This window comes from Camelina sativa, chromosome 20 (assembly GCF_030686135.1).
Source record: "Camelina sativa cultivar CO46 ecotype springtype chromosome 20, ASM3068613v1".
Lineage (NCBI taxonomy): Eukaryota > Viridiplantae > Streptophyta > Magnoliopsida > Brassicales > Brassicaceae > Camelina > Camelina sativa.
In genome coordinates, this window is record NC_141899.1 from 8,834,156 (window position 1) to 8,848,379 (window position 14,224).

The 14,224-nt window shown below is 42.3% G+C and overlaps 1 long non-coding RNA gene across 1 annotated transcript; it reads right to left on the reverse strand.

The window, feature by feature from the left end:
* Nucleotides 1–7,048: 7,048 nt before the first annotated feature.
* On the reverse strand, nt 7,049–8,277 carry LOC147918629 (uncharacterized). Its single transcript, XR_015593656.1, has 4 exons — nt 8,119–8,277; nt 7,664–7,744; nt 7,479–7,559; nt 7,049–7,382 (listed from the first exon to the last, which is right to left on the reverse strand). It is a non-coding gene; the product is annotated as an uncharacterized LOC147918629 (long non-coding RNA).
* Nucleotides 8,278–14,224: the final 5,947 nt, after the last annotated feature.

Here is a 14,224-nt window from a genome sequence, read left to right on the forward strand (position 1 = left end):
AGATAAGAAGAATTTGGTGATCCACACCTTAATGAATTAGCCAATGAAATAATTGTTTAAATATTTATATGTTAATAGTAGAATATTTTGTTATTTTTATTTGTATTTATTTTGGAATATGGTGTAAAAATAATATAAAAATTGAAGTTTCATATTTAAGATTTTTTAGAGACTTGTTATTCTGAGAACTTGGACTTGCTGAGTTTGTCGAAGATACTTGAATATGAGGAGATTTAGAAATTACAGGAGACATTTCATTATGAGATCTTGTACTTGCTGCTTTAGATGGAGATGATTGACGAACAGGAGATTCATTCGTTGTTGTCTCAAACACAAATCTATTTGCAGGCCATGCTACAAAACAATTTAAAGAATCATGCAAAGTTCTCATGTCTACTGTAGGCCTCCATAGGTATTGTAACGCCCCCGAACCGTCCTATGGCCAACCGGCCACGGACCGCCCCGGGATGCTACTATGGAAACGTTCACCAACGATCCGGTCGAGGTTCAAGAACACATCAGGATCCTTAGCCAGTCCGTCGGTGGTGTTCCCGACCGCATGGAACATCTTTTAGGCTTTGCAAACCTTGAGACATTCCAGGCGTTGAGCCGACTCGGACAAAGTCTATATCAGTTATGACTCGTACGAATAAAAAATCCGAATATATTAAATACTTAAAGAGTTTATTACAAAACGGTAACCATAAGGTTTAAGGAGTTCGAGTTTAAGGCTTAGAGCCAAAGGTTGTTTACAAAATAACATACTTTATTTTACAATAGACACACAAACTACACCGGGTTCCTACTCGTTCACCACGCCCTCTAGTTCCCTCTAGGATTTCCTGCAAGGCAAACACAGTTCCGTAAGTAATCATAAAGATTACTTAGTGAGCTTAGGATTCCTGCGAAATTATAATAAATCCCAAACCCCAAACCTTATAACAAACGATCAAGCAAGCATGCAAGCCACAAGCAATAAAGCAATCAAGCAGGCAAGCAAACAATCAAACAATCAGAGATAGCACGCGGAAGATAATTAGCTAAGCAAATTAATCTAGCGAGCAATCACAACAACACAACAACAACAACAATAAACTTGAATAAAATCAAAGAGTTTTAGACAAGTTTTAATTTATGGGCCCGGTATGCTTCCTCTCCTCAACACCCTTTTTGAACAACCGCACTGCAACCACAAACGCTTGCAACCGGACTTCACTTAGAGCTACACCGCCGTGTAGACAGCTTCGGCTAGGGTAGCGAGTCGAGTAACCTCCGCGCTCTTCGTTCCAGACCCTACAACTCACGACATGGGTTACATGCCGCGGCTGCATGCTGGTACGGAAATAGTCTGAGGACAGCCATACCCTAGTCTTACTACGCTAGTCGGACTTTATCGCGGACTAAACGCATTAAGACTTCAACAAAGTTGATACTTGAGTTCTTATGGTTTTTAAGCACATAAATTTACAAGTATTCAACCTAGTTACCACCCTTGTTACTAGAACATTTTGAACTAGCAACCGGTGTAACCTCACAACACATGCATTTAGACAAGAAAATCAAACATGAAATTAAAGTAAATGCAACTATATGCTCATGCAAATCGTGCACTAGATGGAAGTATTTAATCCCCATCTAGCCTGGCAAAATGTGCCTGAACTCACAGAAAACCGGCGATCTCTTGTAAGGAGTGGTCGGACTTTCTTGATAGCGTTCCTTTCGCGGCTGCACTTCGGATCCTTTCCCTTGCTGCAATCGAGTTCCTTCCCGATGCAACACTTGATGGTGGTCGGTAGTCTTGTCTTGAACTCTACTTTCTTCATTCTCTCACCCTTTCTCTCCTTTCTCTCTTCCTCACCCTTGCTCTCCTTTCTTTCTTTTCTCTTCTTCTTCTTTTGGTTTTGCGAAAATGAGAAAGGGGGTGAGCTTCTTTTATAGGGAGTTTGGGACGTTTGGCAAGCCAATGCGTGTGGAACGAGTGTTCCTCTTTGGTGCCACCAAATTGCTTGTTTTACACTTGTCCAACAAAATCTTCTTTGTTCCCACTTACTCGTGCATGAAACGTCATTGGCCGCTTTTAGAAAGGGAAATGATGGTGTCTTCCACTCTCCCTTGCATGAGATGCGATTGACCACACCCAAAAAGGTGATAGTGATTTTGTCTCCCACTATCTTGCATGAAATGCGATTGGTCAATTAGAGGAGACAAAAGCTCCTTAAAATCTTGAACTTTGTCTGGTCGTGTCAGCGGTACCGCGGTACGGTCGGTGGTACGTGGCACGGTCCGTCTCATCCGTGACTTCTCTGTCCAGTCCTTACTTGGTCATTCTTCGGCCATCGTCCGAAATTTCTCGGTCCTTCGGTAATTCCTCGGACACACTTCGGCAATTCTCGGTCTTTCGTCATTGCCTTCTTTCCGAGATACTTCCCAGGCCTTTTGGTCATGGGTTTTTAATTGGTTTCTACCTTGTAGTGAGGGTCACTACATTCTCCCTCCCCCCCTTAATAGAATTTGTCCCGAATTCCATTAGGATCTGACGGCCCTGCTCCATCTTCTTCGACAAACAACGAAGGATACATAGCTCGAATCCTATCCTCATCTTCTCTAGTGGTGACCTTGCGGTTCTGCTTTCCCCATAATACTTGTATTTGAGGAATGCTCATGTTCTTTAACTTCCGCGTTCTTCGTTCTCCGATTCTAAACGTTCCTTCGGGATATGTGAGATTTGACTCCAATTCCTCGATAGGCTTGGGTATAATCATAGTAGGATCGTGTACATGGTTTCGTAGTTGTGAAACGTGGAAGACTTTGTGTAATCGCATAACCTCTGGTAGGCTACCTCTAAAACTCTCTTCTCAATCCGGTATGGTCCAATGAACCTTACCGCGAGCTTTCCCACTTTACCAAACCGATCCTTCGCTTTTTGTGGTGCGACCTTCAAGTACACCATGTCTCCAACTTCCAATTCCACTTCTTGCGTTTTACGATCTGCGTACTTCTTCTGGCGATCTTGAGCTTTCTTCATGCTTTCTCGAATCAACTTGATCTTTTCTGTGGTCTCATCAATCAACTTGTGATTGAAACTCGTCCTTTCCCCAATTTCCGTCCAACAGAATGGCGTTCGACAAGGTCTTCCGTACATAGCTTCGAACAGTGACATGCCAATGCTTGAGTTATAACTTTTGTTATAGGTAAATTCAAGCAACGGTAGATTCTTCTCCCAATCAGAAGACCACTCCAATGCACATAGTCAAGGCATATCTTCTATGGTTTGGATAGTTCTATCTGTCTGCCCATCGGTCTCCGGGTGGAATGAGGTGCTCATGTGAACATCCGTTCCCAATGCTCTATGTAAATCCTGCCAAAACATCGATGCGAATTTTGGATCACGGTCGGAGACGATGTTTGCTGGCACTCCATGCAGCTTCAAAATCTCATTGATATACTTTTCCGCTAAAATCGGTGCTTGATTTGTACTCCTCAATGGAACCAAGTGGGCTACCTTTGTCAAACGATCGACCACTACCCATACTGAGTCGTTGATTTGTCCTTTTTTTTGTTGGTAGACCGGTGATGAAGTCCATCGAGATAGAGTCCCATTTCCATGCTGGTATGGGCAAGTTGCAAAGTAAACCTGCTGGAACTTGATGCTCTACCTTGATTCTTTGGCATGAGTCACACTGGCTTACCCATCTTGCTACTGCTCTCTTCAATCCAGGCCAATGGTAATACCTGCGCACGTCCTTGTACATCTTGTTGCTTCCAGGGTGAATACTCAATTCTGAGCTGTGGGCTGCTCTTAGTATCTCCTCTCGCAGTCCACTCCAGTCAGGTACTGTGATTCTTCCATTAAGTAGTAAAGTGCCATCATCTGCTATGTGGTAACCACTAGCATTTGCTCCGTCTAAACTCTTCAACTCCCCAATGATCTTCTTCAGGTTCTCGTCCTTGGGCTGCTCTTCACGGATTCGTTGTACTAAACTTGCTTGAGTTACAACTTGTAGACCCAACGGCTCACTAGATTCTCCTTCTAAGGCTAGAAGCCTTACCTTCTTCAGCTCGTCGGCTAGAGACTCCACATCTCTCTCGACGTCAACTTGTGCTTTCCTGCGGCTTAGTGCATCTGCCACTACATTCGCTTTGCCTGGGTGGTACTGGATCTTCAAGTCGTAATCGGCAATGAACTCCATCCATCTTCGCTTTCGCAAATAAAGATCTGGTTGTGTGAACAAGTATTTAAGACTTTGATGATCCGTAAATACCTGAACCGCTTTTCCATACAGATATGATCTCCATATCCTTAATGCAAACACCACGACTGCCATCTATAGGTCATGTGCGGGGTAATTCTCTTCATGCTTCCTTAACTGTCTGGAGGCATTGACAATTACTCTGTCTCCTTGCATCATAACGCATCCGACACCAACTCCTGATGCATCTGTGTACACGGCATACGGCTGATTTGGCTCTGGTAGAGCTAAAACTGGGGTCGTTGTCAGTGCTCTCTTTACCTTTCTAAAAGCTTCTTCCACCTCTTCACTCCAAATGAAAGGTACTCATTTACCGGTGAGTCGTGTCAAGGGTTTCGCAATGGATGAAAACACCTTTATGAATTTCCGGTAATAGCCTGCGAGGCCTAAGAAACTTCTAACCTCTGACACGGATGTTGGCTTCGGCCAATCCTGAATCGCGACAATCTTCTCTGGGTCGGCGGACACGCCTTGCTCCGAGACTCGGTGTCCTAGGAACCCAATTTCCCTTTGCCAGAACTTGCACTTGCTAAACTTGGCGAACAGTTTCTTCTCCCTTAGTCTCTCTAACACCTTCCTCAAATCGTCTTCATGTTCTTCAGCACTCCGTGAATATATAAGGATGTCATCGGTGAATATTATCACGAATTGATCCAAATAATCATCAAATACCTCGTTCATTAGTCGCATGAATGCTGCTGGCATGTTGGTAAGTCCAAACGGCATTACTACAAACTCATATTGGCCATATCTTGTTTGAAAGGCTATCTTCATCACATCTGGTTCTGCAATCGAGATTTGGTGGTAGCCGGAGGCTAAGTCAGTCTTCGAAAACAAGCTTGCTCCTCTGAATTGATCTAACAGCTCATCAATCCGTGGCAATGGATACTTGTCCTTGATGGTTATGTTATTGATTCCTCGGTAATGAATACACCAACGCATGCTCCCATCTTTCTTCTTAACAAATAGCACTGGGGCTCCCCATGGCGAAGAACTTGGTTGAATAAACCCTTTTTCCAACAAGTCTTCTAGCTGAGTCTTAAGTTCAGCTAACTCGCCTGGTGCCATGCGATACGGCGTTTTAGCAATTAGGGTTGCTCTAGGCTCAAGACTTATGGTAAAAGGATGACTTCTCGGCGGAGGCAATCCTTCTAACGGCCTGAATACATCTTCGTAGTCCTTGACAACTGTGATGTCCTGAACTTGATGGACATGAGGTTGCATAGTGTCCCATTTCACCACAGTAGAAACATGTGACGAACGACAAATTGGAATTCTTAGCTTCTGCAACTGTTGGACAAGCTCGAGCAAAGTGTCTAAGTTGACCACACATAAAGCATCCTCTAGGATCAAGGTTGCTCATTGTACGTCCTCCTTGGTTGACAGTCATATTGACTTTACCATGGTTCGCACTCATGTTCCACCCTGCTACTTGGTTCACCCTCCGAAGATTCACGATCTTGTTCTGTTGTACTGGTTCCTTCTTTTTCTCTCGGGCCGTAACTTCTTTCTCCAACTCTATACCTCCCTCAACATTAACTGCTCTCTCCTCCACTTCAGCGACGCTTCTGTATGTCAAGGCGTGTAACCTTCCTTTTATCTCTGGCCTAAGCCCGTTAAGGAATCTACGGACTATAGCCACTTCATCATCATTGCCTTGGTACAAATACCTCCTAAGTCGGGTAAAGATTTGTCCATAGGCTAGAACGCTCATATCTCCTTGCTCTAGACGCAGGAACTGATTCTCTAATCGATCACGAGACTCTGGTGGAAAGTACTTCTGCTCAAATTCTCTCTTAAAGATTTCCCATGTTATGGGCTAGTAGCGGTAGCGAGTAACTACGGTGTTCCACCACGCACGGGCATCCTCTTCCAAGAAGTTGATCGCGATTGCTCTCTTGAACTCTTCCGGGCATCTTGATGTTTCGAAATTTGTCTCCAATTCTCTTATCCATCTGTCTGCAAACACCGTGTTCTACTCTCCCTTGAACTTGCGGAGTCCTAAGTTTCACATCATTATTACCAACTTCAGAAAGTTATCTGATGGGGTTTCAGCTGGCTGGTTTCCTTGGTTCTATTGTTGTTGTTGGATCATGTGGTTTAAAAGGTTTTGTATCATCTTCAGTGTTTGCTGGGTCTCTGGTACACTCTGTTCATTCGGGTCTCCTCCACGACCTTGGTCTCTCCTTGGCATACTTGGATTCAGGTTGGTAGCAAACGGTCCAACTGGCGAATACTCTCTAAAAGGCTGGTACACGTACTGAGGTGTATTTTACCGAGTAGAACTTGTTTGTGAGTACCTCGGCATCGCACCGGGCACATCCCATTCAGGCATATACATGTTTGGTTCGTAAATGCCTGCAAACGACTCATCTCCTTGCTCATCTCCAAAACGCGGACCCCATTCTTCCGGATCCCATCTCCAAATATTTTAAGTTTTTTAATATATTATAATGACACATTCGATGTGTTGTTGGATATTGTTTCGTGACATTATGGTTCTCGAATTTAACCCTATAGTAGCACAAAAAGTTTGCTATAGAAAAGCATTGTATAACAATTTTTATTGTTATTTTGTATTTTTTAATGGCTATTGTACGTTGCTATAACATCGTTAATAATAGCATATGGGAAATGCTGTTGAATATTGTTTGTTATTTTGTTTTCGTGATATGATATACATTGTACTGGCTTATGTAATATTTATCATGGCACTAAGAAAATGCTGTTTAACTTGCAATGGTATTTAGATCTATATTGAATTGCATCAAATATAATTTGTCATTTGAAACATTGAATAAAATGTAATTTGCTTTAATTTATGAAAGACAATGATATTATAAAATATCATATTACATAAAGTTTTAAAGTTAACAAAGTCTAAACATAACATGAACTCTAAGAGTGATTGCTACCATGCCATTATTCTTCAAGGAGCGTTGCCTCCTGAGGACCCTCCTTTTTCTACTTTTGGGCGTTTCATTGGAGTGGAGTTGAGTGCATTGTTTTGGAGGTTTCGGATGAACAGTGGATCTTCTTGATCTTGCTCACCTTGTTGTGTGAGTTTTGGTATAACGTTCATCGCGGGGATGCAGCATACAATTTCTTTAGCTTCCATTGAAACAACTGTTTCTGCATTAATAATAATGATAGTTGTTTAGATAGGTTTCTTTTTATTGATCAACAACAACAACAATTTTGGGTATAGATCTTCTTGATCATGCTCACCTTGTTGTGTGAGTTTTGGTATAACGTTTCTTGCGGGGATGCAGCATATGATTTCTTTAGCTTCCATTGAAACAACTGTTTCTGCATTGATAAATATGATAGTTTTTTTAGATAGGTTTCTTTTTATTGATCAACAACAACAATCAACAACAATTGTGGGTATAGATCTTCTTGATCTTGCTCACCTTGTTGTGTGAGTTTCGGTTTAGTGCTCATTGCGGGGATGCAGCATACGATTTCTTTAGCTTGCATTGAAATAACTGTTTCTGCATTGATAAATATGATAGTTGTTTAGATAGATTTCTTTTAATAAATCAACAACAACAACAATCAAAAGAAAATTGTTTCATTCAATCAAAAATTATAACTTTGGCTTGAATGAAAAAATGTGTTAGAACATGTTACTATGATTTTTAGCTCCTAACTTGAAAACGAGAAGATCTATTACAATTGATTATACAAAGAGGAAAACAAATGAAGATCTATACCCAAAATTAAACGATTGAACAAAAAGGGAAAAAAGAAAGATCTATACCCAAAAATTAAACGAGAAGATCTATACCCAAAATTAAACGATTTGGGACTACAATCGATTGAACAAAGATCTGATTCGGCAGAAAGAGAGAAAAAGGAAGAAAACCTTTAGATTCGGCAGAGATGATCAAAGGGATTCGAGTTTTGCAGTAGATTTAATTGGCGATTTGATACTTCAAGCGTCAATTAAGCTTCCTGAATCCAGAGTTTATTGGATTTGCATCGTCCTTATCGATTAAGTAGACAACAAAAAAGATATCGAGATGTATAGAAGTAAAAGGATAAGATTATTTAAGAGTTGATTGATGATCGTTAGATTTCTTCTAATCAACGATAGATATGAAGAATTTGGTGATCCGCACCTTAATGAATTAGCCAATGAAATAATTGTTTAAATATTTATATGTTAATAGTAGAATATTTTGTTATTTTTCTTTGTATTTATTTTGGAATATGGTGTAAAAATAATATAAAAATTGAAGTTTCATATTTAAGATTTTTTAGAGACTTGTCATTCTGAGAACTTGGACTTGCTGAGTTTGTCGAAGATACTTGAATATGAGGAGATTTAGAAATTACAGGAGACATTTCATTATGAGATCTTGTACTTGCTGCTTTAGATGGAGATGATTGACGAACAGGAGATTCATTCGTTGTTGTCTCAAACACAAATCTATTTACAGGCCATGCTACAAAACAAATTAAAGAATCATGCAAAGTTCTCATGTCTACTGTAGGCCTCCATAGGTATTGTAACTCCCCCGAACCGTTTTATGGCCAGACGGCCACAGACCGCCCCGGGATGCTACTATGGAGACGTTCACCAACGATCCGGTCGAGGTTCAAGAACACATCAAGATCCTTACCCAGTCCGTTGGTGGCGTTCCCGACCGCATGGAACATTTTTTAGGCTTTGCAACCCTTGAGACATCCGAGGCGTTGAGCCGACTCAGACAAAGTCTATATTAGTTATGACTCGTACGAATAAGAAATCCGAATATATTAAATACTTAAAGAGTTTATTACAAAACGGTAACCATAAGGTTTAAGGAGTTCGAGTTTAAGGCTTAGAGCCAAAGGTTGTTTACAAAATAACATACTTTATTTTACAATAGACACACAAACTACACCGGGTTCCTACTCGTTCACCACGCCCTCTAGTTCCCTCTAGGATTTCCTGCAAGGCAAACACAGTTCCGTAAGTAATCATAAAGATTACTTAGTGAGCTCAGGATTCCTGCATAATTATAATAAATCCCAAACCCCAAACCCCATCACAAACGATCAAGCAAGCATGCAAGCCACAAGCAATAAAGCAATCAAGCAGGCAAGCAAACAATCAAACAATCAGAGATAGCACGCGGAAGATAATTAGCTAAGCAAATTAATCTAGCGAGCAATCACAACAGCACAACAACAACAACAATAAACTTGAATAAAATCAAAGAGTTTTAGACAAGTTTTAATTTATGGGCCCGGTATGCTTCCTCTCCTCAACACCCTTTTTGAACAACCACACTGCAACCACAAAGGCATGCAACCGGACTTCACTTAGAGCTACACCGTCGTGTAGACAGCTTAGGCCAGGGTAGCGAGCCCAGTAACCTCCGGGCTCTTCGTTCCAGACCCCACAACTCACGACATGGGTTACATGCCGCGGCTGCATGCTGGTACGGAAATAGTCTGAGGACAGCCATACCCTAGTCTTACTACGCTAGCCGGACTTTGTCGCGGACTAAACGCATTAAGACTTCAACAAAGTTGATACTTAAGTTCTTATGGTTTTTAAGCACATAAATTTACAAGTATCCAACCTAGTTACCACCCTTGTTACTAGAACATTTTGAACTAGCAACCGGTGTAACCTCACAACACATGCATTTAGACAAGAAAATCAAACATGAAATTCAAGTAAATACAACTATATGCTCATGCAAATCGTGCACTAAATGGAAGTATTTAATCCCCATCTAGCCCGGCAAAATGTGCCTGAACTCACAGAAAATCGGCGATCTCTTGTAAGGAGTGGTCGGACTTTCTTGATAGCGTTCCTTTCGCGGCAACACTTTGGATCCTTTCCCTTGCTGCAATCGATTTCCTTCCCGATGCAACACTTGATGGTGGTCGATAGTCTTGTCTTGAACTCTACTTTCTTCATTCTCTCTTCCTCACCCTTTCTCTCCTTTCTCTCTTCCTCACCCTTTCTCTCCTTTCTTTCTTTTCTCTTCTTCTTCTTTTGGTTTTGCGAAAATGAGAAAGGGGGGTGAGCTTCTTTTATAGGGAGTTTGGGACGTTTGGCGAGCCAATGCGTGTGGAACGAGTGTTCCTCTTTGGTGCCACCAAATTGCTTGTTTTACACTTGTCCAACAAAATCTTCTTTGTTCCCACTTACTCGCGCATGAAACGTCATTGGCCGCTTTTAGAAAGGGGAAATGATGGTGTCTCCCACTCTCCCTTGCATGAGATGGGAATTCCCACACCCAAAAAGGTGATAGTGATTTTGTCTCCCACTATCTTGCATGAAATGCGATTGGTCAATTAGAGGAGACAAAAGCTCCCAAAAATCCGGAAGTTTGTCTGGTCGTGTCGGCGGTACCACGATACGGTCGGTGGTACGTGGCACGGTCCGTCTCATCCGTGACTTCTCTGTCCAGTCCTTACTTGGTCATTCTTCGGCCATCGTCCGAAATTTCTCGGTCCTTCGGTAATTCCTCGGACACACTTCGGCAATTCTCGGTCTTTCGTCATTGCCTTCTTTCCGAGATACTTCCCAGGCCTTTTGGTCCTGGGTTTTTATTTGGTTTCTACCTTGTAGTGAGGGTCACTACATTCCCCCCCCCCCCCTTAACAGAATTTGTCCCGAATTCCATAAGGATCTGACGGCCCTGCTTCATCTTCTTCGACAAACAACTAAGGATTTTTGGCTCGAATCCTATCCTCATCTTCTCAAGTGGTGATCTTGCAGTTCTGCTTTCCCCATAATACTTGTATTTGAGGAATGCTCCTGTTCTTTAACTTCCACGTTCTTCGTTCTCCGATTCAAAACGGTCCTTTGGGGTATGTGAGATTTGACTCCAATTCCTCGATAGGCTCGGGTATAATCATAGTAGGATCGTGTACATGCTTCCGTAGTTGTAAAACATAGAAGACTTTGTGTAATCGCATAACCTCTGGCATAGATAGCCGGTAGGCTATCTCTCAAACTCTCTTCTCAATCTGGTATGGTCCAATGAACCTTACCGCGAGCTTTCCCACTTTACCAAACCGATCCTTCCCTTTTTGTGGTGCGACCTTCAAGTACACCATGTCTCCAACTTCAAATTCCACTTCTCGCCTTTTACAATCTGCGTACTTCTTCTGGCGATATTGAGCTTTCTTCATGTTTTCTCGAATCAACTTGATCTTTTATGTGGTCTCATCAATGAACTTGTGATTGAAACTCGTCCTTTCCCCAACTTCCGTCCAACAGAATGGCGTTCGGCAAGGTCTTCCGTACATAGCTTCGAACGGTGACATGCCGATGCTTGAGTGATAACTGTTGTTATAGGCAAATTCAACCAACGGTAGATTCTTCTCCCAATCAGAAGACCACTCCAATGCACATAGTAAAGGCATATCTTCTATGGTTCGGATAGTTCTTTCTGTCTGTCCATCGGTCTCCAGGTGGAATGAGGTGCTCATGTGAACATCCGTTCCCAATGCTCTATGTAAATCCTGCCAAAACATCGATGCGGATTTTGGATCACGGACGGAGACGATGTTTGCTGGCACTCCATGCAGCTTCAAAATCTCATTGATATACTTTTCCGCTAAAATCGGTGCTTTATCTGTACTCACTGGAACCAAGTGGGCTACCTTTGTCAAACGATCGACCACTACCCATACTGTGTCGTTCATTCGTCATTTTCTTCTTGGTAGACCGGAGATGAAATCCATCGAGATAGAGTCCCATTTCCATGCTGGTATGGGCAAGTTGCGTGGTAAACCTGCTGGCACTTGATGCTCTACCTTGATTCTTTGACATGAGTCACATTGGCTTACCCATCTTGCTACTGCTCTCTTCAATCCAGGCCAATGGTAATACCTGCCCACGTCCTTGTACATCTTCGTGCTTACAGGGTGAATACTCAATGCTGAGCTGTGGGCTGCTCTTAGTATCTCCTCTCGCAGTCCACTCCGGTCAGGTATTGTGATTCTTCCATTAAGTAGTAAAGTGCCATCATCTGCTATGTGGTAACCACTAGCATTTGGTCCGTCTAAAATCTTCAACTCCCCAATGATCTTCTTCAGGTTCTCGTCCTTGGGCTGCTTTTCACGGATTCGTTGTACTAAACTAGCTTGAGTTACAGCTTGTAGACCCAACGGCTCACTAGATTCTCCTTCTAAGGCTAGAAGCCTTACCTTCTTCAGCTTCTCCATATAGATATAATCTCCATATCCTTAATGCAAACACCACGGCTTCCATCTCTAGGTCATGTGTGGGGTAATTCTCTTCATGCTTCCTTAACTGTCTGGAGGCATAGACAATTACTCTGTCTCCTTGCATCATAACGCATCCGACACCAACTCTTGATGCATCTGTGTACATGGTATATGGCTGATTTGGCTCTGGTAGAGCTAAAACTGGTGTCGTTGTCTGTGCTCCCTTTAACTTTCTAAAAGCTTCTTCCACCTCGTCACTCCAAATGAAAGGTACTCATTTACCGGTGAGTCGCGTCAAGGGTTTCGCAATGGATGAAAACCCCTTTACGAATTTCCGGTAATAGCCTGCGAGGCCTAAAAAACGTCTAACCTCTGACACGGATGTTGGCTTCCGCCAATCCTGAATCGCGATAATCTTCTCTGGGTCAGCGGACACGCCTTGCTCCGAGACTCGGTGTCCTAGGAACCCAATTTCCCTTTGCCAGAACTTGCACTTGCTAAACTTGGCGAACAGTTTCGTCTCCCTTAGTCTCTCTAACACCTTCCTCAAATGGTCTTCATGTTCTTTAGCACTCCGTGAATATATAAGGATGTCATCGGTGAATATTATCACGAATTGATCCAAATAATCATCAAATACCTCGTTCATTAGTCGCATGAATGCTGCTGGGGCGTTGGTAAGTCCAAACAGCATTACTACGAACTCATATTGGCCATATCTTGTTTGAAAGGCTGTCTTCATCACATCTGGTTCTGCAATCGAGATTTGGTGGTAGCCGAAGGCTAAGTCAATCTTCGAAAACAAGCTTGCTCCACTGAGTTGATCTAACAGCTCATCAATCCGTGGCAATGGATACTTGTCCTTGATGGTAATGTTATTGATTCCTCTGTAATGAATACACAAACGCATGCTCCCATCTTTCTTCTTAACAAATAGCACTGGGGCTCCCCAAGGCGAAGAACTTGGTTGAATAAACCCTTTTTCCAACAAGTCTTCTAGCCGAGTCTTAAGTTCAGCTAACTCGCCTGGTGCCATGCGATACGGTGCTTTAGCAATTGGGGTTGCTCTAGGCTCAAGACTTATGGTAAAAGGATGACTTCTCGGCGGAAGCAATCCTTCTAACGGCCTGAATACATCTTCGTAGTCCTTGACAACTGTGATGTCCTGAACTTCCAGATTTTCTTTGTCATCTCCTCCAGTGGCGGTAAGAGTGACTAGATAAACACTCCCTTCATCGAACGATCTCCCAATTCTTATCGTTGATGCGAAATATGCCTTTTTGCTTGGGCTAATTCCGTAGAAAACTAGAGGTGTCCTTCCACCATTTTCAAATATGACTCTGCTCCTACTGCAGTCTATATGGGCTTGGTGTTCCGATAACCAATCCATCCCTAATATAGCATCAAACCTCTCCATCGGCATTACAAGCTGATTTACTGGGAGATTTTCATCTTGCAAGATTATCGACACATCTCTGAACATTCTTCGATTCTTTAGAAGCGGTTGATTACCAGCAGTGTAAACGTTGATATTCACTTCCTCTTCTTCACACAAGTCTCCAAACTTGTCGGCCACTTCAGGAGTCACAAAACTATTGGACGCTCCCGAATCGAACAATACATGTGTGGGGTTACCACCAACAAGTAATGTTCCTAAACGCAAAACAATTATAAAAATGCAATGCAAAAAAAAAACTAAACACGCAATCACACAATCACACAATCAATCATAAGAGAGTTAGAACCCAATCAAACCTATTATAGGGCCTTTCGCAGGCTTTGGAGATTTG